General features: G+C 36.3%; 1 non-coding gene across 1 annotated transcript; it reads right to left on the bottom strand.

Annotated features, from left to right (window-relative positions):
* Positions 1–24,856: 24,856 nt before the first annotated feature.
* On the bottom strand, positions 24,857–24,962 carry LOC127116658 (small nucleolar RNA R71). The gene has a single exon (XR_007801464.1). It is a non-coding gene; the product is annotated as a small nucleolar RNA R71 (small nucleolar RNA).
* Between the last annotated feature and the right edge of the window lie 1,326 nt (positions 24,963–26,288).

The raw sequence follows: 26,288 nt of genomic DNA, 5'->3' as shown, positions 1-26,288 counted from the left end.
TTCCATGACTGATTGCCGGTGTCTTCAAGTATTGTACCAGAAAGTCAACTTTGGAGTAGGTTTCTTTGTAAAAAAAAAGGGATGAATGAGTTTTTATGTTTTGAAAAATGCAAATGATGCATGAACTTTTTGTTTTGTTTTTATTTTAAAGCAAAGTTCTTTTAGTTAATCATGTTTATTCATTGCAATAACTACTTAACGATTTACGTCCACGATCAAAGATAAAGGAAAACACAATAGAGAGAATCCAAAGCTTTTATTCATCCTTTGAAGGGAAAACAAGTAATGATACACGGAGGTTGCAAAGTATAAGTAGCGGGAACAAATAAACTGACTAGATGTCAACTCTAAAAATGACCCCTTGAGACTTGCGGAGAGCCTCAATGTTGGTAATGAGTTCGGCCATCGTCTTCTTGAAAAATTTAACGAAGGGATAGACCTTCTCAGAGGTATTATCTGGGCACATAATCAAGTCCGCCTCCTTCAACTTGTCGGGAATGCCTTGAAGGGCATAGTTAGTCAGCACCGCCATGTTGGTGTATTTGTCCCTCTATTCGTTGTAAAGGATTTGGAGATTGTGGATGATTCCATCCCTTTGAGCAATGGAAACTTCGGATCCATGACAACGCTCCTCCAAATATCTACAGTTGTTTTGCAACTCCACATAGGCTTGGTCATAGATCCCCCTCTTCAGGTTATTTATTTGTTCGCAAGCTCGTCCAAGGTTGAACTGCTCGCGCAAGAAGCTTCGGTGAATCTTCTCTCTCTCTCTAGCTGTTCCTTATATAGGAGGTCCTTACACTCCTTTAGAGTGTTCCTTAGCTCGAGGATATGGGCTTCATAGTCTTCCCTCACTTCCTTCTTCATAGAATTTGATCTTTCGACAGTCTTCTCAAGGTCCTTGATGACTCGAAACACTTGATCCAACTTCTCATTGCATAAGTCTAGCTCATAATTAGCTCCTTGTAGAGCTCCACCAACCCACACTCTTTGGCCTTCGGCTACTCGGAACCTCTTCTTGCTATCCTCTAATTTTTCATAAACTTGCTTACCCTTATCTTCCAAGATGTGGTTACGTTCCTTGGCGCGATTGAGTTGGACTCATAATTGAGTGTTCTCCAACTCAAGCTCTTTGATTTGGTTGGTAAGCTTGTCCATATCCTCTTGTAGGATAGACTCGGGCTCATGCATTAATGGGAATGAATAAAGGTCAAATAGAAACGGCATCTTAACAACCCTAGCCCTCTCTTTTACACACACAAAGTATGGTTCCTCGGCTAGGATGTTTTTCTTACCCCATTCTTGGTCAATATGGACTATGTTTGTCCAAGCTTTTCGCACTCTCTTCACATTTGAATCGATCGGATCCACTGTATTGATGATGGATGGAATGAAGTATTTTTCTTCAGGAGGACTCAACATGGCGTACACAAATTGTCTTTTGAGTATAGCAGGGTTCTAGTTGATTAAACCTTGTGTTCCTATTAAGATTACGTTAGGGAAACCTCCACATCTTGCAATTACGCCTTTCGTATCCCATTCTCTCTTATACCATAAAATTGACTTGGCAGAGAGAGATGTGAACTTTTGAGGCCATGTTAGATTGCTTTGAGTAAAAGGCCCATGTTAAGGCATGCGGTTCCTCATCCATAGATGCAACAGAGGAGCACATCAGAGGAAAGTATCTTCTTTCTTCTTATACTTTGTATGAAAGGTATGATAGAAGTTGGCAAGTAGGAAGGGTACCTGATTCTTTGTTAGAAAGACTTCAACTGCCAAGTGATCCACAAACTTGTCCATATTTGGGAATAGAAAAATTCCATGAATCAGGAGTGCCAAGTTTGCACTACAGAAGTCAGGTATTTCTTCCTTTAACATTTCCTAAGCATGGGCTTCGAGGAACTTTTAGGTTAAACCCTTGACGAATCCTTTGATGCCCCAATTGGCCACTAGCTTGTTGGCGTTGGTACCCAAGGCGAGTGAGAGCTCGGTCAAACATAAACCTTCTTCCAATTTTGGAAAGGGGTTGTATTCTTTGATTGATCGATTGTGGAGTCTCTCGAGGTTTTCTAAGGTCAGAGAGATTTGGAAGTCGGGGAAAGTGAAGCACCTTAAGGCGACGTCATAGTAATGGGCCATTATAGTGATAACGCCATAATCAACCTTCTTAGTCAGAAGATCTATGATGTTCCCAAAATTAACTCTAAACTTGTTGTCCTTGTGGGTTGTCACCTTTGAGCCAATGACCTTTAACGAGCTGATGTCAGGACTCTTGAATCGGAAGGTAGAGGTGTTTTTCCTTGTTGAAGTATCCATGATTGTGTCAGAAAAAGGTCTTGTAATTCTGTGTTCGAACAAACGAAATTCTTTAAGAGCTTTGCTTATTACTTTGATGATGGATGTATGTATGAATGAATGATTTGTTTTATTTATTTATTTAGGGTTTAGGAATGGGTTCAAGGTTTCAGACCATGTGACGAAGCATGGAGTTTAATAATGACTTCTTTGAAAACCAAGGTTCTCGCTTTGTATGATCTAGGGCTTTTTGAAAATTGGGTGTAAAACACTTCCCCTAGAGTCGTGGACTTCCTTGACTGTCAGTCGCTTATGTCAATTTACTTTCCAGGTGACTGCTCCATCAAAGTCATCTACTCTAGGTGAGATCTTCGTATTGACCGTTACGAGGAAGGCACCTCGGTGGGCTATACTACACGACCATCGATCTGGGCTGGCCATGGTTAATGGTTCTACAAATGGGGTCTTAGGGTCACTGACTCTAGTAAAGGAAAGGATGCTTAGGCTGAAAGCATGACGATCATCAATCCCCTTAAGAGAATATACCACTAAGTGAAGTCCTTGTACGACCCTAAGAAGGAAGGAACCTCGCGGACCAATACTACTCAACCTCTCCTATCTAAAGCAAACTCTTAGACTCGGGTGGAGAGTCTTTCACACAAAGTTTTCTTTGCAATCATTATTGCTTCTATATTTCTTCGTCACGGTACCAAGGATTCAGATCAATAGACAAATAAATAAAAATATGTACATGTTAGCAACAAAAAACAATATATACAAAAAAATAAATGACGGATAAATTTCAACGTACGTAAAAGGGAAACAAACCCAAACTAAGTTGGACTCGCTTAGGGAAAACTGGGTCCCCAGCAGAGTCTCCAGCTATCGATATCTTTGTTTCACGAAAATGAAAAACAATGGGACTAAAGAAATGCCAAAGGAAGGTGTAGCGGTAAATTCATGACCATTGAACTATGGATAAACTCGACGTCAATAAAACTAGAGTTGCCACCGCGCTTTTATTGTTTCCAAAGGAAAAGGGAAAAGTATGAACAAAACCCAAGGATAATAAGTTTTCAAATCAAAACTAATAAAATGTTAGAGATTACAGGTAAGGGGGTTGGTTACATAGAGGGAAGGTATTATCACCCAAAGTGTCCTAGGTACTCCTAGGGAGCCCTTTTTTTGTGCAAGTGTTTTAGCTGAAAAGATGTTTGATGAAAATGGAATGGAGGGATGAGAAAAGAATTTAATTATTATCTTTTTGTGTTTGACAAGACCTTCGGTCTTATGCCTATGTACCAACATAAAAATGAGGGATCAAAATCCCGTAGTTCATGGTAAAAATTTCAAAGAAGTTGGTGAATTGGTTTTAACAAAAGTTTAAAAGAAAGGGCACAAAAATGCCAAAGACTTAAATGAGGTTGTTAGTTCTTTTTGTATTTTGAAATTAAAGTCAATATGGTTAAGTTCATTCACAAATTTGATTAAGAAAATGTTTTGAAAATCAATGGCATAAGGCCAAAGTTTCTACTCATTAAAATAAGTCTAAGTTGAAAACACAAACAAAGAAGGTTTTAAAATGAGGGAGAGATTTTGAAATTAAAGAAAGAAAGGAGGAGATGAAGGGACTACCCTAGACAAAAATTTAAAAGTTAAGAGTTGAAAATATCTGACCAATGGGAAGCAATCCACAAGACAAGAATGTCAGATAGAAACCCATTTCCTTTGGACTTTTAAGCAAGAAATAAGCATAAGCAATATCCAAGAAATCAATATGAAGACCAAGGCATCAAATAAAGATATCCATAACATCCAAGAAAGCACTCCAATAGCAAGCAGTCTTCAAAATGTATCAGATGAAATATTCCTTGTGGCAAACTCATAGAAATAATCATCAGTCATCAATAATAATAACAGTATAACAATTTAAGCACAAAGACAAAGTAACAGATGAACTATGGGAACTCAAGGTTTTCATCACATGAAAGGAACAATCAAGGATAACTCAGTCTCAAATAGTGGCATTGGCCAAGTCCTTAAAGCATAGAGAGGTTGTTTATTCTAAGTCCAACAGTTCAGATCAAGTCCAATAGTCCACCAAGATATTTTTTAGGGTTTTTGTTGTTATTAAGTATTTTAAGGTCCTAAGACCACAAACAGAACAAAATCACAAGCACACAATATATACCATCACAAGATATGGCTCAAGTGAGCAAAGTAAAAAGGACTGAAACATAAACATTTTGCATGAAATGTAAATGGCAATGAATGATAAAGGTACTGAATTTTAAATTGCATTAAGTAAATGACTTGAAAGTAAAGAAATATAATAAAAAAGTTAGTCAAATGTTAGTTAAGACTTTAATTTGTTTAAGTCATTCTTTGGAGAACACTCAACCATTCATTCACAAGTATGAAGATATAAACCAAGACATCATCCATGAGAAAGGCTCCAACTTGGATAAATCAACAAGTATGCCACTAGCTCTCATAAATGGAAAAAAGGTCAAGTTTTCACACAATGCCATGAAGAACCGGAGACTTACAATCTCACTTACAATAATGTTATGCCTTTTGGGACAAATTTAACTCTATATTAAGCAATCGTAATTGGACTTATGTAGAAGTAATAACTATATAAGGTCGGGAAATAAAAATATTGGTGTTAATGCATGCTAGAGACATGGTACAAAGAACTAAGCTCCTAAAGCATACCACAAACAAAAATAAAGTGGGAGGGACCTATCTCAATCAGGCTCATGTTGATTCATCTGACACAAGGTCATTGGTGAATTAACTAGCATTTCACTTGTAGAGAAATCATTAGTCAATGATGGATTGGGGAAGAAGAGGGATGAAGATGAAGAGGGAAGGGAAAATAGAAACCCAAATTGATTATGGAAGGAATTTCATCTGATCAATACTATCCATTCATCTTTAGGGATGAAATGTACATTTCATCGATCCCCTGAATCCAATAGTATTGATCAAATGGAAGTTTAAATCAACCATGATCAAGGCTAAACAAAAGTCAAACATCACAAAGTTAATCAAATGGCTCAACAATATTTTTAAACAATTAATCAATTAAAAATCAAATTAAAAATGGAATAAAATGCATTTTAAAAAGGACCAAACCTCAAATCCCTTCAAATCACTAAATAAATGGCCAAGGGATTTATCCTAGGTCAAACAAGGTCAAAGGACCTTAGACAAAAAATTGATAATTTTTGGAAAGTCAGAAGTATTTAAAAATATTTAAAAACAAGTCCAAAATCATTTAGTTCACAAAAAATATCAAAATTAATCCAAAAAATGATTTTAACTCAAAATATGAAAGAGGAAAATACTTAAAGATTTTGGATGAAAGTCCCATATTTTTTGGATTAAAAATGAATTTAATATGAATTAAATAAAATATGGCTAATTAAAAGAAAAACAGAATTAATAAAATAAAGGAAAAAAAAAGGGCCATCAGATCTCCATCTTTAATTGAGGTGGCAGATCTGATGGCCACACGCTTATGGACTACTATGCACTTCAGTCAATGCGTGGCAAAAGGAGTAATCAAAACCAATGGACCTGATTAGAACGCTGGGACATGATAAGATGGATAGGAACAAGCCACCACATCACCGGAGCTAGGGCTCCGGTCATCTTCTCTGGTGGACCTCACTGGACTGGTCCACCACCAGTGTTCATGAAAATGAAAAATGCATACACTAATTTGAAGAGAAAAATGCCAGGAACTAGAATTTGCCCTCAAAATTTCCCAATTCTCACTATATAGAAGGATATGTGGAATTGAAAATTGAGGAGTATGAACTGAGTTACTTCGATTTGCCCTCAAAGCAACTCCATATTTTTGCCTACATTGATAGGTCTTCAGACAACCAAAGAACAAACAAAATGGTGGAGAATTAAGGGATAGTCTGTAGCGGTAAATTCATGACCATCAAGGTATGGATAAACATGAAGTCAATAAAACCAGAGTCGCCACCAAGCTTTTATTGTTTTCAAAGGAAAAGGGAAAAAGTACGAACAAAACCCCAAGATAAGAAGTTTTCAAATCAAAACTAATAAAATGTCAGAGATTACAGGTAAGGGGGTTGGTTACACAGAGGGAAGGTGTTAGCACCCAAAGTGTCTTAGGTACTCCTAGGGAGCACTTTTTTGTGTGCAAGTGTTTTGATCAAAATGATGTTTGATAAAAATATAGAGTGGGGGGATGAGAAAATAATTCATTAATTACATTTTTGTGTTTAACAAGATCTTCGGTCTTATGCCTACGTACCAACATAAAAATGAGGGATCAAAACCCCATAGTTTGTGGTAAAAATTTCAAAGAAGTTGGTGAATTGATTTTAACAAAAGTTTAGCAGAAAAAGGCACAAAGATGGCCAAAGATTTAAATGGGGTTGTTAGTTCTTTTTGTCTGTTTTAAATTAAAGTCAATATAATTAAGTTGATTCACAAGTTTGGTTTAAGAAAAGTTTTTAAAAAAATTCAATGGCATAAGGTCAAAGTTTTTAATCATTAAAACATGTCTAAGTTGAAAAACAAAAACAAAAAAGGTTTTGAAAAGAGGGAGAGATTTTGAAATTTAAGAAGTGGGAGGAGATGAAGGGACTATCCTAGACAAAAATTAAAAGTTAAAAGTTGAAAAGATCTGACCAATGAGATGCAATCCAACAAACAAGAATGTCATATTGAAAACCATTTTCCTTTGGACTTTAGCAAGCAACAAGCATAAGCAATATCCAAGCAAATCATATGAAGACCAAGACATTAAATAAAGATAGCCATAATATCCAAGCAGGCACTCCAATAAGTAACAGTCTTCAATGTCTTCCAATGTATCAGATGAAATATTCCCTTGACAAACTCACAGAAACAATCATCAAACACAATCAAAATAACAATTAAACATAGAGACAAAGTGTCAAATGAACCAAAGGGAACTCAAGGCTTGCATCAGATGCAAGGCACTGTCAAAGATAACTCAGTCTCAAATAGTGGCATTGGCCAAGTCCTCAAAGCATAGGGAAGTTGCCTATTCTAAATCCAAAAGTTCAGATCAAGCCCAATAGTCCAACAAAATATTTTTTAGAGTTTTTATTGTTATTAGGTATTTTAGGGTCCTAAGACCACATGCAAATATTTTTTACAAGAAAACAATATATACAATCACAAGATATGGTTCAAATGAGCAAAGTAAAGAGGACTTGAAACATAAACAAGTTGCTTGAAATGTAAATGGAAATGAATGATAAAGGTACTCAAGTTTAAAGTGCATTAAGTAAATGAATTGGAAGTAAAGCAACATTAATAAAAAGTTAGTCAATGGTTAGTCAAATGTAAGTGAATAACTTTAATTGTTTAAGTCATTCTTTGGAGAACATGCAATCATTCATTCACAAGTATGAATCCATGAACCAAGACATCATCCATGCAAAGGGATCCAACTTGGATAAATCAACAAGTGTGCCACTAGCTGTCATGAAAGGAAAAAAGGTCAAGTTTTCACACAATGCCATGAAGAATGGGCAACTTACAATCTCACTTACAAGAACGCTATGCCTTTTGGGGACAAATTTAGCTCTATGTTAAGCAATCATAATTGGATTTATGTAGAAGTCCCAACTATCTGAGTCCGGGTAATAAAAATATAGGTGTTAATGCATGTTAGAGATTTGGTACAAAGAACCAAACTCCTAAAACACATCACACACTAAAAAAAGGGAGAGAACTATCTCAGTCAGGCTCATGTTGATTCATCTGACACAAGGTCATTGATGAATCAACTAACATTATACATGAAGAGAATTCATTGGTAAATCATGGATTGAGAAAGAATAGGGATGGAGGCAAAGAGGGAAGGGGAAATAGAAACCCAAATTGATCATAGGAGGAATTTCATCTGATCAATACTATCCATTCATTTTGGGGGATGAAATGTACATTTCATCAACCCCCTAAATCCAATAGTATTGTTCAAACAAAAGTCAAACCAACCATGACCAAGGTCAAACAGAAAGTCAAACATCATAAGATCAATTTAATGACTCAACACAATTTTTAAACAATTATTCAATTAAAAATCAAATTTAGAAAGAATTAAAATGCATTTTTAAATGGACAAAACCTCAAATCCCTTCAAAAAATCAAATAAATGGCCAAGGGATTTATCCTAGGTCAAACAAGGTCAAAGGACCCTAGACAATTTTTTTTAGAATATTTGGAAAGTCAGAAGTATTTTAAAATAAGTCAAAAATTATTTAATTCACAAAAAATATTAAAATTAATCCAAAAAATGATTTTAATGTAAAATATGGAAGAGAAAAATATTTAAAGATTTTTGGTGAAAGTCTCGTATTTTTTGGATTAAAAATGAAATTTATATGAATTAAATAAAATAAGAGGATTAAAAGGAAAATCAGAAAATAAAAAGAAAATAGAATAAACACAAGCCATCAAATCTCCCTTATTAATTGAGGTGGAAGATCTGACGGCCACAAACGCGCGTTCCATCATGCACCACAGTCAACACGTGTACACGCTTGGTAATCAGAAGTGAAAGCCAGGATTAAAACTTTTGAACAAGATCAAATGGTTGGGAAGGCGCCAACGCACCACCAGAGTCGTAGCTCCGGTCTTCTTCTCCGCTGGACCTCACCGGACTGGTCCACCACCAACCTCCATAAAAATGGAAAATGAATATACTAATTGAAAGGAAAAATGCTCAGTAGCTCGAATCTGACCTCAATTTCTACCAATTCCAAGTATATTAAAAGATACATGGATTTGAAATTTTAGGTGCATGATCTAAGTTGCTTCAATTTGGCCTCAAAGCAACTCAGTCTTGTTGCCTACATTAGTAGGTCTTCAGACAACTAAAAATCAAGCAAAATAATTGAGAATTGAGGGAGAATCGAAGAAGAGAAAATCCAGAAAATTCACCTTCGGTTTTCTTCAATTGAGTTTGATCTTGCTTCCAATTTGCTTTGGCTCGCCTCTAACAACTTGCAGGAAGTGAAATGGATGATTAAGAAGCTTGGATTCTTCAAGTTTCAATTCCAAAATAAAATGAGAATTGAAACTCGATTTCAAATGAAATCTTCAAGTTTATCCTTTAATGGAGGTTAGGGAAGCAGCAATGCAAAGTTTGGGCAAGGTGGATCCCTTTTCTAATCAGCAAGGGCATGTATATATAACCATCCAATTTCTTTCCACACCTTTTGAAAATTTGGCCAAATTTAGTAACTTGTGTGCATGGGTGCATGGGCATGCATTTAGGCCCAAATGATGATTGAATTAAGTCCAAATTCATGCACAAAACATGTTGAGATAATAGCATGAATCCATGCAAAGGTATTTGAAAATTGAGTTCAAAAGTTGCCAAAAAAGGCCATGCAAAGTAACCATGCGCAAATCACTCAAAAATGATCCAAATTCCATGATCTTGGAGGTTTTGGAAAGCTAACATGAAGGGTAACAACTTTTATGTTGAATACGTTTCCATTTGGAACTTGGATCATGATGAAGGTTAAGGTGGAAGTTGGGGAAATGAAACATGGTTGAAAAGTTTCTAAGTATAAAGTCAAATGACCACTTCTTCCACCTTGAATAACATTTGCTATGAGATTCAAATGAAAATGGTTTCTTCACCAAAGTTGTATCTATTTCATTCCTCTTAAATTTGGTCACAAATTTGACACCATTTGAATCTTTCATGATGGAGTTATGGATTTTACAAGTTTAGGAAAATTGCTTGTTCAATGGTGATGGCCCAAAATGATCTATAATGTTTCCTCTTGGTACATGCCCTTGAAAGTTGAATTTGAAATTTCTAAAAGAATAAACATTGGAGAAGACATCTTGAAATTAACCATGAAACTTGGATTTCTTTCATATCATAAAAATTGAGCAAGTAATGGTTCGTGGAAGTTGACCTTCCATCTAGGGGACATACAAAATGACGTATAATCCTTTACCATAAAAAATGACTTTCCAAGCAAAATTATCTCTTGATGTCAACATGAAAATTGTTTATAATGTCATAAAGAGTAAACTTTCTCTTGGAATCATTTTCATATGAAAACAATTGTAGGAGATAGGGTCTAGGGAATCCTAGATTTGACTAGTTGACTTTCTCTGGTTAACCTCTTTGAACCAACTTGCAAACATGAAATTATCTTGCTCTTTGGGGTTCATGGAAGATCATATATGCTTGAGATGATGTATAATGAAGTATCCCTTGATATATTTGATCATTTGGTGAAGAAAACTTGTTGAGGAAGTCACACAAGATACCCAGATGAATTAGGGCTTCCAAGGCAAACAAACTTCAAACTCTTGATGAATTCTTGACCAAAATGATAAATAAATAACATGGGGATCCATATATAATGCTTAGAACCATTGTGAATCTTTTCTTGATTGATCTCTTTGCATTAAGGGTCTCAAACCCTTGATATGAGCTTGATGAGGCACATGTGGACACACACACTACCTACAAAAGAAACAACACTATACTAGACATATTTTTGGCATTTTGGTTAGTAAAAAAAGGAAAGTGAGGTATGGTACAATCAAATGTGCTTGGTGATCTCTCCCAATGCACTCCCAATGAATGAGGGGTAAGGAGGATACCAAGGTGTGATCCCAAAGCTAATGCAAATGATGAGATAGCATGAGGGATCTTAGGGTCAAAATTGGGGTCTTATAGCTGCCCCGATTTAAGGACATTCTAGCTGAGGATATGAAGGTTAAAATCTTCGTATCAACTCAGTAGAATGAACTTAAATAACAACATCAAGAAACAAATTTTGGTCCCTAAGAGACCTCATGATGCATATGATATGAATGTTAAAATAAGATTTGTGGGGAATATATTCCCACAAAGGAAAAGAATCCGGAGAGACTAGAAATCCATAGGAGCATAATGCATTCCATAAGGAAAGCTCACTAAGGAGACCGGGACTCTGGGGGATAAAAAGCTATGTGTAAGCCAAGCTATGACTTGAAAACTGCTGGAGACGAGGGGATTTTCCATGAAAATAAATCAATGGAAAGACTCGGTTGGGGAAAAAGGAAATCTGCATGTATTGAGATAATACCAATACAACAAGAAACACCCGTTGCGAAAATGCATAAATCAGAACGATGCTGAAATACTGAAATGCAAAAGGGAAATCGATTTCTCAAAGAAATACGAAACCAAACTCAAATGGGGAAGAAAAACTTCAATGCAGGAGTAAAAGAGATATATTATCTATTACCGGTTACTGGGTAAGAAGATAATACACTCAGACAGAGGGACATCCGTTACCGGTAAGGGTAAACATATAAAGGATGACTCACAGAGAAAAATTAGACATATTCATTACCAGTTACTGGGTAAGAATGACCCACTGGGGAAAAGAAGCCAAATAGGATTTACAACTACCTGTTACTGGGCAGAAGAGCAAAGAGAGAGTATTTGTCACTCGTTAAAGTGAACATATCAAGGCTAAACTCAAAGGTAAGAATATCCGTCACCGGTTAAGATGAACATATCAAGGATAGACTGTCAGGGAAAAATAGGATTTATAACTACCGGTTACTGGGTATAATACCAAAGAAAGAGAAAATCCGTCACCGATTAAAGTGGACATATCAAGGATGAACTCTTTTGAGGAAAGTAGTAATTACAACTACCTTTTTACTAGATAGAATACCAAACAAGAAGCATATCCGTCACCGGTTAAGATGAACATATCAAGGATAAACATATTGGGGAAACGGAAAAACGAAAGCGCTGGAGAAATACAAAGAAGTAAATTACCTTTTATCGGTCACTAGGTAAATTAACACAGGTAAAGTACACAACATCAATAAGGATATTACCTGTTACTAGGTAGTAAACTCTTAGGTCCCAAAAGATCTATCTAGGTAAGAACTAGAAAGAAACGGTCAAACAAGACTCAACCCAATGAAGATAAACTCTAGAGGAGTGGTTACATCCAGATAGAAAAACTGGGGAGGAAACTGAAATAATAATCATCCACGAGGTAATAACTCAATGGGGAAGGAGAAAAGATAAGATTTTTCTGCTTAAAGGGGCTGACACTCTACAATTGAAGGAGGACAGACACACCAAATATGCATGGGGAAATAATATCACCAAAGCAGGGGATCAGAAGAAAGGTCAATACGATAAAAATGCACAATGAAATATCTGATGCTGTGTTTTATGCATGTATATGATTATGCTGACAAATAAGCACAAAGGGTACAACCAATGAAGATTTGAATCATCACAACAAGATACTCATCTAATCTCAACAAGATGGAAACACCAACCGGAGAACCTTCTAGGGATGAGAATAAATCATCAAGGATATAAATCCTAACTCAAAATAATATTCAAATCAACTCTGGCTGGGAAAAGGCGTGGAGAACATGCGTCTAACCTAAAGTACTGCAGACAAAGAAGGATCTGATGAGGATCCTTATCAGAGCAATAAGTCATCACTGGGGGAAATTTTAAGTTAACACCATATCAAATGGGAGACAACCATGCATGGGGAACCATAAATACTGCTCAGAACCAAATACTTTTTGATGGAAGAAATCTTCTATCAGAAAATGGAAGTCCGCTGGGGTCTCAAGTCACAATAAGAGGTAAAAGCTCTGAGAGTGGGGAGAACCAGACGATCTACTAGAGATTCTATCCAAAAAAATCTATGTGGGGCTTCACTGGGGATACAACAATCTTCCAGGACAAATCAAAGGCCACACGAGGATACAAAGATCAGAAAAAACTTTCTTAGAAGGAAAGTAATAGTCATCAGACTCTTCTTGGAGATTGAGAAATAAACCAATTCCAAGGTACCAGAATATCAACCAGATCTATAGACTCATGCAGAGGAGAAACCGTTACGGCTATGCAACAACCTGTAATACCCTAATTTTGGCCCTAAGATCCCTCACGGCATCATGTTATTGCACAAGTGCATTGCCTCAAGGATCATAGCATGTTTGGCTCCTTAAACCTAGGGTTGGGACTTGTTTGAGTGTTTTGAGACCACCAAGCATGCTTGTATTGTATATTACTTCTTTTCTTATTTTTATTACTAACCAAAAGCATAAAAATATGTCACTAATCCTTCTTGTTTGGAAGCTCAACTGATCATGTGTTCCAATGCTCCTAGGAGGCTCCTAAGCTCAATGAAATGGCTAGATGAAGATGAGAAAAAGCATGTAAATGGTCCACTAAGCTCCTTATCATCATATATGTCTCCCAAGTATCTCAATTTTCCAATTTGATCAAGATAACCCAAAGGGCTTGAGGATTGTTTCCCAAGAAAACCCTAATTCAACTGTGCTCTGACTGTGCCTTGCTCATGAAGCAACCTCAACCTATGATAAAATTTAATCAAGGGAATTTCTTTAATTAATTATTTTATGCATATATGAGCTTATGTGAAGCTCCTCAATCATTCATTCATCAATATTGGAAGTTTGGCCTTGAAAAGTTGACCAGTCAAGTCATCTGACTAAACTGAAGATCACTGAGATACAACTTTTGATGTGTTTGTCAAATGAAGATTACCCCAAGAGAAAAACTGTTATTAAGAACCATATGAACAACTTTCATGTTCATCAAAAATCCATTTCAAACTTTTAAGGTCATCATTTATTTCAAAACATTATAGGTCAGTTTGACTAAAACCCTAATTTTAGGTCAACTTCCCAAGGACCTAACTTCCTTAATTTTTATGATTTCGAGGTGAGACCAAATACATTGGAAATATTACGATGTCTACTTCAAATGTTATGTTGGACAAATTTTCATAATCCTAAAATAAATACATGTGATAATACAAAACATTATAGGTCACTTTGGACATAAGTTATTGAATTTGAAAAATGCCCAACTTCAAGTGCCCATAACTTATTCATGAAAAACCCAAATGATACAAAAGTTGAGTCTAACTTGATCATCTTGAAAATATCTACACCTTTTGTGTTGGAGAAGTTTCCATTTGAGGCTTGCATCATTGAAATAGAAGGGCTTGAAGAGACTTGCTTTTGTTGAAAATTTTCAAAGGGGAACTTAGACATGTTTTGTGCCCAAACTTTCACAGCCAGTTTTCACTAATTTCCAAATACCAAATGAACTTTTGCCCAACATGACTTTTGTTCCTTATTTCAAGGGCTTTCCAACCATTACTCACATTACTTTTTTGGACTTTCCATATGTGAGTTTCGAAGAGCTTTCTATTTAGGTCCATTTTTGCATTCCATGTTATAACTTCATGTGCAAGCAAATGCCAATCCAATTGCACGTCTAATTCAATTCCATTTGAGTTCAGCATGGCCTATCACACATCATTGGGCCTTACATGCGCATATACAGGCCCATGCAAGGAGGATTCAAATCCCATGCACACGAGGGAACCATGCCTTGCAATCCATTTCAGCTATAAATAAGTGTTCAGTCTCATTCAATTGGCAACCAAGTGGAGATTTGAATTGCTGCTGAATTGAAATCCCAACCCTCACTAAAGGAATTTTCAGTTTTCTCTTTCTCTTTCAAGCTTGAAATTCAACATCATTAGTTGATTTTCAAAGCTCAATTCCTTAACCTATCATCACCATCACACTTCCAGAGCAAAAGCAGATCAAGATCTTGGAGAATTCGTGACATTTGAAGCTTCATTTCAGAGGTAGAACCTCAAACTTTTTTGATCTATATCTTGCAATTCAATGTGAATTTCTTTGGTTTGTGTGGTTTTCTGAAGTCCTCTCACTTGAGGCAGGCCAGTGGCGGTCTTAATTGGGCAAATCGTGTCATTTCAGTTGACACACCATGATTTTCAAGCTCACATTTCTCTCTGAATAGGAATGTTGAGGATGATCCATGGTTACAGTGGTGATGTACATCACCTAAGCTTCATTTTGATGTCCTTATATTTCATTTTCATTGCAATTTATTTTCCTGCGCGTGGTGGCCAGAGATTGTTGGATCGCCGGAGAAGAAGGTGTTTTCCACTGCCTGCACCACGTGTGCATCTTCAGAACCATTGGATCATGCCTCACTGTTTTAATCACGAGTGTCCAATGTGTTTACTTGTTTTAATGCCATGTGTTGCGCGCTTGACTTGAGATCACCATGTATCCGCGCCTCTGAGCCATTCGATCATGCCACATCAATTAATGAATTAATCATGTGGCGTTGGATTTTTCTATTATTCCTATTTTCTATTAATTTCATTTAATTCCTTTTATTTTCAAAAATTCATATATATTTTATTTGAAGTCACAAAATTATGAGACCAATGCCAAAAAATTTCTTGAAAAATCTAATTTCATATTTTGATTTTTAATTATTTTTGTGACTTAATTTAATATTTTTTTGTGAATTATTTGATTTTTAATAGTTTTAATTCATTTTTAATTACTTTCTAATATTTGAAAAATCCAAAAATATTTTCATAGCACCTATGAATGATGCTAAGTCAATGAAAAATAGTCTCATCAATTTCTTATTTGATTTGAGATTTATTTGAGATTTTAATTCATATTGTGTTAACTTTTTATTGTTTTTAATTGTTTTTAATTTTTTTTAAATAGTTTCTGATTTCAAAAATTATTGAGAAAATTTGTCAAGGTTTGTTTGACTATGTTAGACCTATGAGAATTTAATTGGACTTGTTGAAGTTGATTTAAATTAAATTTGAGGTTTGACCATATTTTGTTTATTTTATTTTGCATTTATTTTTAATTCAAAAAATACCAAAAATTTATGGTTGACTTGTTGATTTGTAATCTTCATTTCTTTTCTATTTGGCATTGATTGATGATGACTTGGTTCACATTTGATCAATGGAGTTTGATGCTTGAATTCTCTTTCCATCCATTTCTTTTCATAATTTGGCAAATGAGTTAATGTCTTATGGTTGGTCTTGACAAATGAGAGGTTTAACCTTCTTTGATCCAAACCAAACTCAACTTGATCCAAGATCAAGTGAGTTGTTTTGTGTCTAAGATAGGTTGCTTCTTGGTCAAGCAAAAAAACCTAAAGTCCATACAAGGCCTTTCCCCTTTTGTTTTGGCATGGAAAGTTTGTGGAGCTTGGCTTACTAGTCATGATCTCTAACTTGTGTTTATTTGCCTATAGTTTTATTGACCGGCCTCAGATAGGTGTGACTACTACATTAGTCCACTTACGATTGCTTAACATAGCGCTACATTGTCTTATGACAAACTAACATAACCATACTAATTACTAACTTTAATTTAAGCATTTAATTTCTTGCAATTTACTTTTAATGCCATTTATTTCTTGCTCATTTATTCATATTGCCTTTCATTTTATGTTTATGTCATTTTCCTTTTGCTCATTTGAGCTCATTATTGTATATAAATATATTGTTGTCTTGTGATTGTTTTGCCTTTGTTTTGTGTGAACCCAATGCAAAAAGGAGAAAGGACTTAGAATTAGGACTTACCTATGCTTAAAGGAGTTCAAGAGCAACTAGGCCTCATGCCTTTAGAATGTAAAACTTGTTGAAGAGCAACTAGGCCTCATGCCTTTAGAATTCTAAATTTCAAAGTTGATCTCAAAAGAACTTCTCCTCCATACTTATTCTTTGTCCATTCCCCTTATTATGTTATGAACTTTTTGATGTTTTCTTTTGTGTGATAGGGATCCCATTTTTGAGATTGTGAAAAGAGGACCATTGTCATGAGTAGCCAAGTTAAGAAAGACAAGCCAAGTGGAGATCCTAGGAGCTTGAATCTAAATTGTTTGATTGCTTAACTGTATGCTAAGTCCAAAGGAAAGAAGCATCTTGAATCATCTCTATGATTTCAAGAAAAGGAACTCCAAGGGTTTCATATTCTTCCTCTTATCTTTGCATTGCTTTAGGACTAGCCCTTCTCTTCTTCTCTCCACTCTAACCCAAGCCAAAAATCTTTTCTTCAAACTTTAACTTTGTTTCAAACTAGAAACCTAGGCCTTATGTCTTTGAGTTTTCAAAATCTTTTCATTAATACTCATTATGAATGAATCTTAATCCTACTTTGACTTCATTTTTGTAAATACATCTAACTTGTAAATATAACTCACTTCAAGTTGTTTTTGTGGTTCCAATGGCCACCTTTGTTAAAACCTTTTCATAAACATTAGTCATAGGTTTGAGTTATCATAGTGGTTGATGTAAATCTCACCTCATCCTTAGTGATTGGATTATAACTCTTCCATACTTATTATAGGGTTAACCCCTCACTAGTATGTTGAAGCTCTCCTCACATGATGGATTGTTGGTTTAGGTTGAGTTTTCTCCCTTTGATAACAAAAGACCTTAAGGCCTTTGATCAAATCAATTCGCCAATCTTTGTGATTTTTACCCCGAACTACGAGGTTTTGATCCTCCTTTGTGATGGTACGTAGGCAATGGGTTCATCCATTCAAACAACAAAATTTGTAAATATAATCTATTCTCTTCTCATCCCTCCAATCTTTTGTACAAATCTTTTCACAAATACCAACCTACAACACATATTTGCAAAAAGGGTTCCCTTAGAGTACTAAGGATGTTTTGGGTGCGTAAAAACTTCCCATTTCATAACCAACCCCCTTACCCAGATCTCTGACATTTTTATTAGTTTTTGATTTGATAAAAATTCTTACTTGGATTTTGTTCTCTTTTTAGCCTTTCCTTTGGACAAATAAAAGTGCGGTAGCGACTCGAATTGTATGTTTACTTTTGGTTTAGTCAATAAACCTACAGGTAACAAAAACCCCACTACACAACCAAATAAAGGTTTTGGGGATCTGGAGACCAAATAAAGGTTCTAGGATAATCGAAGGTTCATTCACCAATACATAAACTTGGAAATGCAAAAACATGAACATCTCAGTTGGGGAAAGAAGAATTTCACAAGGAACAACATATCAGCTCTTCTGGGGATGAAAACCCACCAATCATGCTGGGGATGAACAATAAACTGTTCTGGAGGTAAAGTCACCAAACCACTGCTTGGGGAAGACCATCAATGCTGCACACATTAAGACTTACCGTCCTCGAGATTGCTGTTGACGTTTCTTTTTTAAAGTCAATTATTCTTAAAGTAAATGCCTTATTATTTTAAGAAAAATGATTGTTCATTGATTTATTTATTTCAAAATTATCATCATAAAATTTCAATTTTAAAACATAAACAAATAAGAATACGAAATAATTGGATAAAAAAGCTCAACCTTATTTAATAGAATGGTAATCCTCAAATGTCGGGACTCCATGGATCTTTACAAAGTTTGAAAATGGTAATTTACATGGGAAAAGGCTACATCGAATACAATGACCACTACTCTTCCTACCAACTTTGAAATCAACCGTGCTTGTCTTTGGTTCAGAATGATGAATCAAAACTAAATGACTGCTCAAAACTGCTTCAAAGATGAGGACCAACCAAATACAGTTACTTGCCATAATCCCTAATATTTTCCTAGATTGCCCCAGAGTAGGGTACTCAATCTACCACGATAAAGTTTCTGTTTTATGTTTCTAACTTCTGTCTGGATCGCCCTTTCGGGTTTTCGATCCACTGAGACGCTCATTTTTTCCCTATGCTGCCCTTTCTGGTTTTCAACTTAACAAGCTGTTATTTTCTTTTTTAGGCGAAGTATTTCTTGACTACATCAGCATTCACAGAACGCGTGAACTCTTCACCATCCATAGTTGTAAGAATCAGTACACCGACTGAAAAGGCTATCTTAACAACATATGAGCCTTCATAATTAGGAGTCCATTTGCCCTTAGTATCAGGTTTGAAAGATAAAATCTTCTTGAGCACGAGGTCACCTTCTCGGAAGACACGAGGCTTAACCTTCTTATAAAAAGATTTCTTCATTCTCTACTGATATAACTGACCATGACACATGGCAGTCAATCTTTTCTCTTCAATCAAATTGAGTTGGTCGAACCTGGTCTAGCACTATTCAACTTTTGTCAACATGGCTTCCATCAACACACGCAATGATGGGATCTCAACCTCCACCGGTAGCATAACTTCCATGCCATAAACAAGAGAGAAAGGGGTTTCCCCTGCTGAAGTGTGAATGGATGTACGGTACCCATGTAAAGAAAATGGGAGCATATCATGCCAATCTTTATATGTCATAACCATCTTCTGGATAATCTTCTAAATGTTCTTGTTCGCAGCTTCAACAATCTCATTCATCTTAGACCTGTAGGGAGAAGAATTATAATGTGCGATCCTGAAGTCTTTGCAAAGATCTTCCACCATATTATTATTCAAGTTCAATCCATTATTATTAATGATATTACTTGGCACACCATATCGGCATATAATCTTATTCTTGATAAACCTTACAACGACTTTCTTGGTCACATTTGCATACGATGCGACTTCATCCCACTTTGTGAAGTAATTAATAGTCACCAAAATGAAACAATGTTCGTTTGAAGCTTTGGGCTCAATCATGCCAATCATATCAACTTCCCACATGGAGAAGGGCCATGGAGAGGAAATGACATTCAACAGTATCGGGGGAACATGAATCTTATCTGCATAAATGTGACACTTGTGGCATTTCTTCATAAACTTGCAACAATCATATTCCATTGTCAGCCAATAGTAACCCGCTCTCATCATCTTCTTTGCCATAATATGTCCATTGGAATGAGTACCAAAGGAACCTTCATAGACTTCAGTCATTAACATGTATGCTTCGTGTGTATCCATGCATCTGAGAAAAACCATATCGAAATTTCTCTTATAAAGCACATCACCATTCTAGTAGAAGTTGCCAGCTAATCTTCTCAAAGTCTTCTTATCTTTCAAAGATGCCTCAGACGGGTAAATCTGACTTTGGAGGAAATATTTGGTATCATAATACCATGGCTTTTCATATTTGACTTCTTCAACATCAAACACATGAGCTGGCCTATCAAGACGCATCACAGTCAAATTGGGAACTTCATTCCAAAATTTCACAATAATCGTAGAAGCCAACGTTGCAAGAGCATCTGCCATCCGGTTTTCATCTCGAGTAATATGATGAAACTCAACCTTTGTAAAGAAAGTTGATATCCTCCTTGCATAATCTCTTTACGGTATCAAACCAGGTTGATTCGTCTCCCATTCACCTTTGATCTGATTCACAATCAAAGCTGAATCTCCAAAGACGTCAAGATATTTGATTCTGAGATGAATGACTTCTTCAAGCCCCATAACTGAAGCTTTATACTCAACCATATTGTTTGTACAATTGAAGGTCAATCTAGCTGTAAACGGAAAATGAGTGCCTTGGGAGTAATAATCACAGCCACAATGCCATTACCATATGAATTAACAGCTCCATCAAATACCATGCCCCAATGGGAACCAAGTTCTGGACCTTCTTCTAGCAATGGTTCATCATAATCTTTCATCTTCAAGTACAAAATCTCTTTGTCAGGAAAATCATACTCCACTGACTGATAATCTTCAATAGGTTGGTGAGCCAAATCATCAGCCAAGACACTACCTTTAATAGCTTTTTGAGATCAGTATTCAATATCATACTTTGATAACAACATCTGCCAACATGCAATCCTCCCAGTTAAAGAAGGCTTCTCAAAAATTTATTTGATTGGATCCATTTTGGATATCAACCAAGTAGTATGATTCAACATATACTGGCGCAAACGCTTAGCAACCCAAGCCAACGCGTGACATGTCTTCTCAACCATAGAATGTCGAGTCTCACAGTCGGTGAACTTCTTACTGAGGTAGTAAATTGCATATTCTTTCTTCCCATATTCATCTTGTTGACCAAGAACACAACCCATACTTTCTTCAAGCACAGTCAAATACATGATCAAAAGTCTTCCTTCAACAGGCGGAGACAAAATTAGAGGCTGAAGCAAATAATCTTTGATACCATCAAAAGCTTTATGGAAATCTTCGGCCCAATCACAAGACTGATATTTCCGAAGAAGCTTGAATATAGGCACACATGTGGAAGTCATATGCGATATAAATCTTGAGATATAGTTCAAGCGACCAAGAAAACCTCTGACTTGCTTCTCAATTTTGGGCGTAGACATCTCTTGTATTGCTTTGACCTTGGCATGATCAACTTCAATACCCTTCTCGCAGACAATAAAGCCCAACAACTTACCAGAACGAACTTCAAAAGTACATTTATTGGGATTCAAGCGGAGTTTATACCTCCTCAAACGCTGGAGTAACTTCAACAAATGCTCAACATGTTCTTCTTCAGTTCTTGATTTAGCAATCATATCATCAAAATAGACTTAAATATCTTTATGCATCATGTCATGAAAAAGAGTGGTCGTAGCTCTTTGGTACGTTGCACCAGCATTTTTTAAACCGAAGGGCATCACTCGATCACACAATGTTCCCCAAGGTGTAATGAATATGGTCTTCTCCATATCTTCGGGTGCCATCTTAATCTGATTATAACCGGAAAATCCGTTCATGAATGAAAAGACTTTGAATTTAGATTTATTGTCTACCAACATATCAATGTGTGGTAGAGGGAAATCATCTTTCGGACTGGCTTTCTTCAAATCTCTATATTCAACACACATACGAGCTTTTCCATCTTTCTTCAGAACAAGCACAATATTGGCCATCCATTACGTATAGTCAGAGAAAACAAGGAAACCACCATCAATCTTCTTCTGCACTTCCTCTTTAATCTTCACTGCCATATCAGGAGGAGTTCTTCTCAACTTCTGCTTGACCGGTGGACACTCTGGCTTCAAAGGCAATCTATGTTCCACAATCTAAGAATCTAAACCTGGCATACCTTGATAGGACCAAGAAAACACATCATAATACTCTCGAAGAAGATCAACCAACCCCTTCTTAGCTTCTGGACACAGTTGAGACCCAATCTTGACTTCTATCACATCATCATCGGAACCCAAGTTGACTAATTCAATCTGCACTTCAAATGACTGAATGGCTTTTTCCTCGTGCTCAAGCAAACGGGATAACTCATCATATACTTCTTCATCATCATTCTCTTCCACAGTTTCAAACATAGGTAAATCAAAGTTTGGAGAGGGAGTAGGATCATTACATTCAATGGGTTTGAGAACCAACCTGCATAATGATTTGATATTTTGATTTTAGAGAAGTGGAGTACAAACGAATATTATGCTGATGGAAAGATTATTATTTATGTTTTTTTGTGATTACCATTTTAAAAAAAAGCATAAAAGTAAAACTAAACATCATAGATGTGGATGAATAGAATTGTATTTTATTGATGATAATATTGAAAAATGCCCACCAATGTTTCACATCTCCCTTAGGCATAAGAAAAGGATTTTTTCTTAAAATAATAAAAACAAATTACTTCGAATGGTTGATCACACTGAATCACACCGTGTTTTTGACTCGGATTTCACATGTTTATTAGGTATTTATTACCATTTTGCTTGTGCTATGCTCTCTTTTATGTTGTTTTCATATATTTAGCTCTTTCGGGACCTTTTTAGAAGAAACGAAGCAAAAAGACCAAAAATTGTGGTTTTTCGGCAAATATTATACACATGGAGTTATGCATGGCGGCCGTTATAGGAGAAGCCATGACACATCAACCCTCAACCAGGAGGTAACCGCCATGATCCCATGAACTTTCCCATTCACACACATGGCGGGCGCCATGAAGGGGTGGCGTGCGACACCTTTGCATTTCACGTTCCCACTAAGGAGAAGTGGAAGGGCATCATGGTCTTTACAAGCTGCTGAATTCCTATATAAATAGGTCGTTCTAGTTCATTTCCAAATCATCCAACTTAGTTTACAACACTAAGACTATATTATCATCTGTAAAAGCGTTAATCCATCACATCGAGGGGTTATCGCACCGTAGTGTATTTAAGTTGGAGCACTTTGATTTTGCTATCGTCTTTATCTTCAAAGTCAAAGGTTTATTTTCCTTGTACCAGATTTAAAGCCTCAGTTTGGAGCAGGTTCTAACTTAATCGCTTTTATTTATTTTACTTGTCATGCTTTACTTTATTTAATTTCTTACTATGCTTTACTTTATTTAATTTTTTGCTATGCTTTACTTTATTTAATTCCTGTCATTGTCTTTACTTTATTTAAATTTCTCGCCTTTATCTTTATCGCTCGTTTTAATTGTTTTACACGCTTTACTTGTTCTTTACGCCTTACATTCTAAAATAGCTTTTCATCATGATCAATATCGTTGTGTTTGTTTGTATTACCATGTCTGGCTAAATCTTTCAAAGGTTAGAATGTAAGGATCACGGTTAAAGAGATGTTTCATATATCGAATCTGTAGAAATGCTTTAAAGGCTGTTTTGATTTTTAATTCGAGTTTTCTGAAACAAACTTGGTTAGTTTTAACTACTCAAGGAGTGCGAAAGCACCCTGGCTTAGTTAACTAGGAATTTTTATCACTTTAAGGAAAAACAATTTTTGAAACTGTTTTCGGACGCGTTGATAGATTTAAAATCAGGAAAACCTTAGGTAAACTTTCCAAATCAAAATCACTTTTCAATTAAATATACGAGTCTTATTTCTGAAAAATAAGTTTACTACTTTAGCATTCTGCGCATCTTTTATAAGTGACACTAAAAGGCGTTAACTTAAGGTTAAACTCGGTTCTGAATACGCGAAAGCGAGAGTTCCTGTTAAATGGATTCTTTTCAAGAGTAGAAAATATTTCCCCATAAGTAGTTCTATTTAGACAATCAAAACAACGTTTAACTGACGTGAAATACATTCAAACCTATCTTTATCTGCAATGTATTTTTTTTTTCGTTTATTTACTGTTATTTTGCGACATCAATATCTCTTTTATACCGCCTTAGATAAACATCGTAACGATAGTAATCAATAGATTGACGATTTGGTCTCTGTGGGATCGATATTCTTTTATATTACTCTGACGCGATTCGTGCACTTGCGAATAGAGCGATCAAGTTTTTGGCGCCGTTGCTGGGCACCAACTTCGTCAAATTTCGTACCCTGTTGTTACACCGTCTTGACTAAGGCATTATTAGCCGGTAAATGCGAAGAACCCGTAGTACCGGAAATTTAGTAGATCCTTTAGTGGAACCCGAATGTTACACTCATACACGCCTCTTACTCATCCGAATTAAGAAAGCTATGGCTGAGAATCGCGACCGGAGACCTCTTAAGGAATTTGCCCAACCCTCTGACAAGGAACCTAGTTCTAGTATAGTAAACCCCCTCATTCCTGCCAACAATTTCGAACCAAAACCATATTTACTGTAATTAGTGCAACATAACCAATTCGCGGGTCTCGCTACTGAGAACCCAAATCAACCTTTAAAAGTCTTTATCCAACTGGCCGACACCTTTAAATCCAATGGTGCTTCACCTGATGCAATTCCTTTAAGATTATTTCCTTTCTCCCTCAGGGATAGAGCACGTTCATGGTTAGATTCACTTCCAGTTAATTCAATAACTACCTGGGAAGACCTTAGGAGAGTATTCCTTGCTAGATATTTTCCCCCCAATAAGACTGTTGTTCTTCAAAACCAAATAACTAGATTTACTCAAAACCAAGGAGAATCACTTTTTGAAGCTTGGGAGAGATATAAAGAGCTGTTAAGAGTCTGTCTACACCATGACCTAAAACAATGGCTGATTGTTCATACCTTCTACAATGGACTCCATTATAACACAAAGATGAGCATCGACGTTGCCGCTGGTGGCGCGCTGATGAACAAACCTTACCCTGAAGCTTGTGACCTAATTGAGGATATGGCCCAAAACCATTACCAATGGGGAACTGAACGAGCATCAATAGAGAAAAGGGAGACCTAATGTGGAATACATGAGATAAGATCTATAGACATGATGCAAGCAAAAATGGACTCCTTAGCCCTTAAGGTCGAACATATTTCTACAAATACTAACACCGTAGCGGTAGTCCACACAGAGTGTGAACTTTGTGGATCTAAAGGACACGAATCGGCAGAGTGTAACATTTTAAACGACCTGAACACCGACCAAGTGAATTACGCCCAAGGTAACCCATTTTCAAACACCTACAACCCTGGATGGAAGAATCACCCGAATTTTTCCTATAAAAAACAGAACCTTATCCAAAATTATGCACCTCAAAGACCACAAGGTTATCAAGCCCAAAAACCAAATCAACCTATGCAAGTTGTGCCTCATAAGCCTAACCTTGAGAAGATCATGGAGAACTTTATATCAGGCCAGACTCAGCAAAATAAAGAATTCCTAAACCAGAATATTCACGTAAACGAACTGATAACGCAATTAGGGACTAAGGTTGATCAGATAATCACTCACAACAAGATGCTTGAAACCCAGATCTCACAGGTAGCACAAAACCAAGCCCCACAAACTACACCTGGAGGACAATTCCCTGGACAACCTCAACCAACTCTCGAGGGCAAGCTAACGCTATCGCATTACAAAATGGGACCGCTTATGAAGGGCCTCGTAACCCAGCAATGAGCGAGTCCAAAGCCTCTAAAGAAAATATACCTACAAACCAAGGAGAAGAACTGGTGGAACCCGAAAAAAAAACCGACCAAGAAGGAGAAGCCAAGGATAAAACTTACAAACCACCACCCCCGTACAAACCACCAATCCCATATCCGCAAAGACTTAAATAAACCAAAATCAATAACCAATACCAAAAGTTTATAAAAGTAATAAAGAAGCTTCATGTAGAGATTCCTTTCACTGAAGCCATCACCCAAATTCCATCTTACGCCAAATTTTTTAAAGACATCTTAACCAACAAGTGTATGCTTGACGATCCCAAACCCTTGGAATGCAACTTTATTTCCGAGAATAAACTTGCTAAGAAGGAGAAAGACCCTGGGAGTTTTTCTACACCTTGCATTCTAGGGAGTCATGTGATCGACAAAGCTTTCCTAGACTTAGGCGCTAATATGAGTTTAATGCCCTTAGCAGTGTGT

The sequence above is a fragment of the Lathyrus oleraceus genome, chromosome 1 (genome assembly GCF_024323335.1).
Source record: "Lathyrus oleraceus cultivar Zhongwan6 chromosome 1, CAAS_Psat_ZW6_1.0, whole genome shotgun sequence".
Taxonomy (NCBI): Eukaryota; Viridiplantae; Streptophyta; class Magnoliopsida; order Fabales; family Fabaceae; genus Lathyrus; species Lathyrus oleraceus.
Note: the sequence above shows the minus strand (reverse complement) of the source record. Positions and strands in the feature narration are given on the sequence as shown.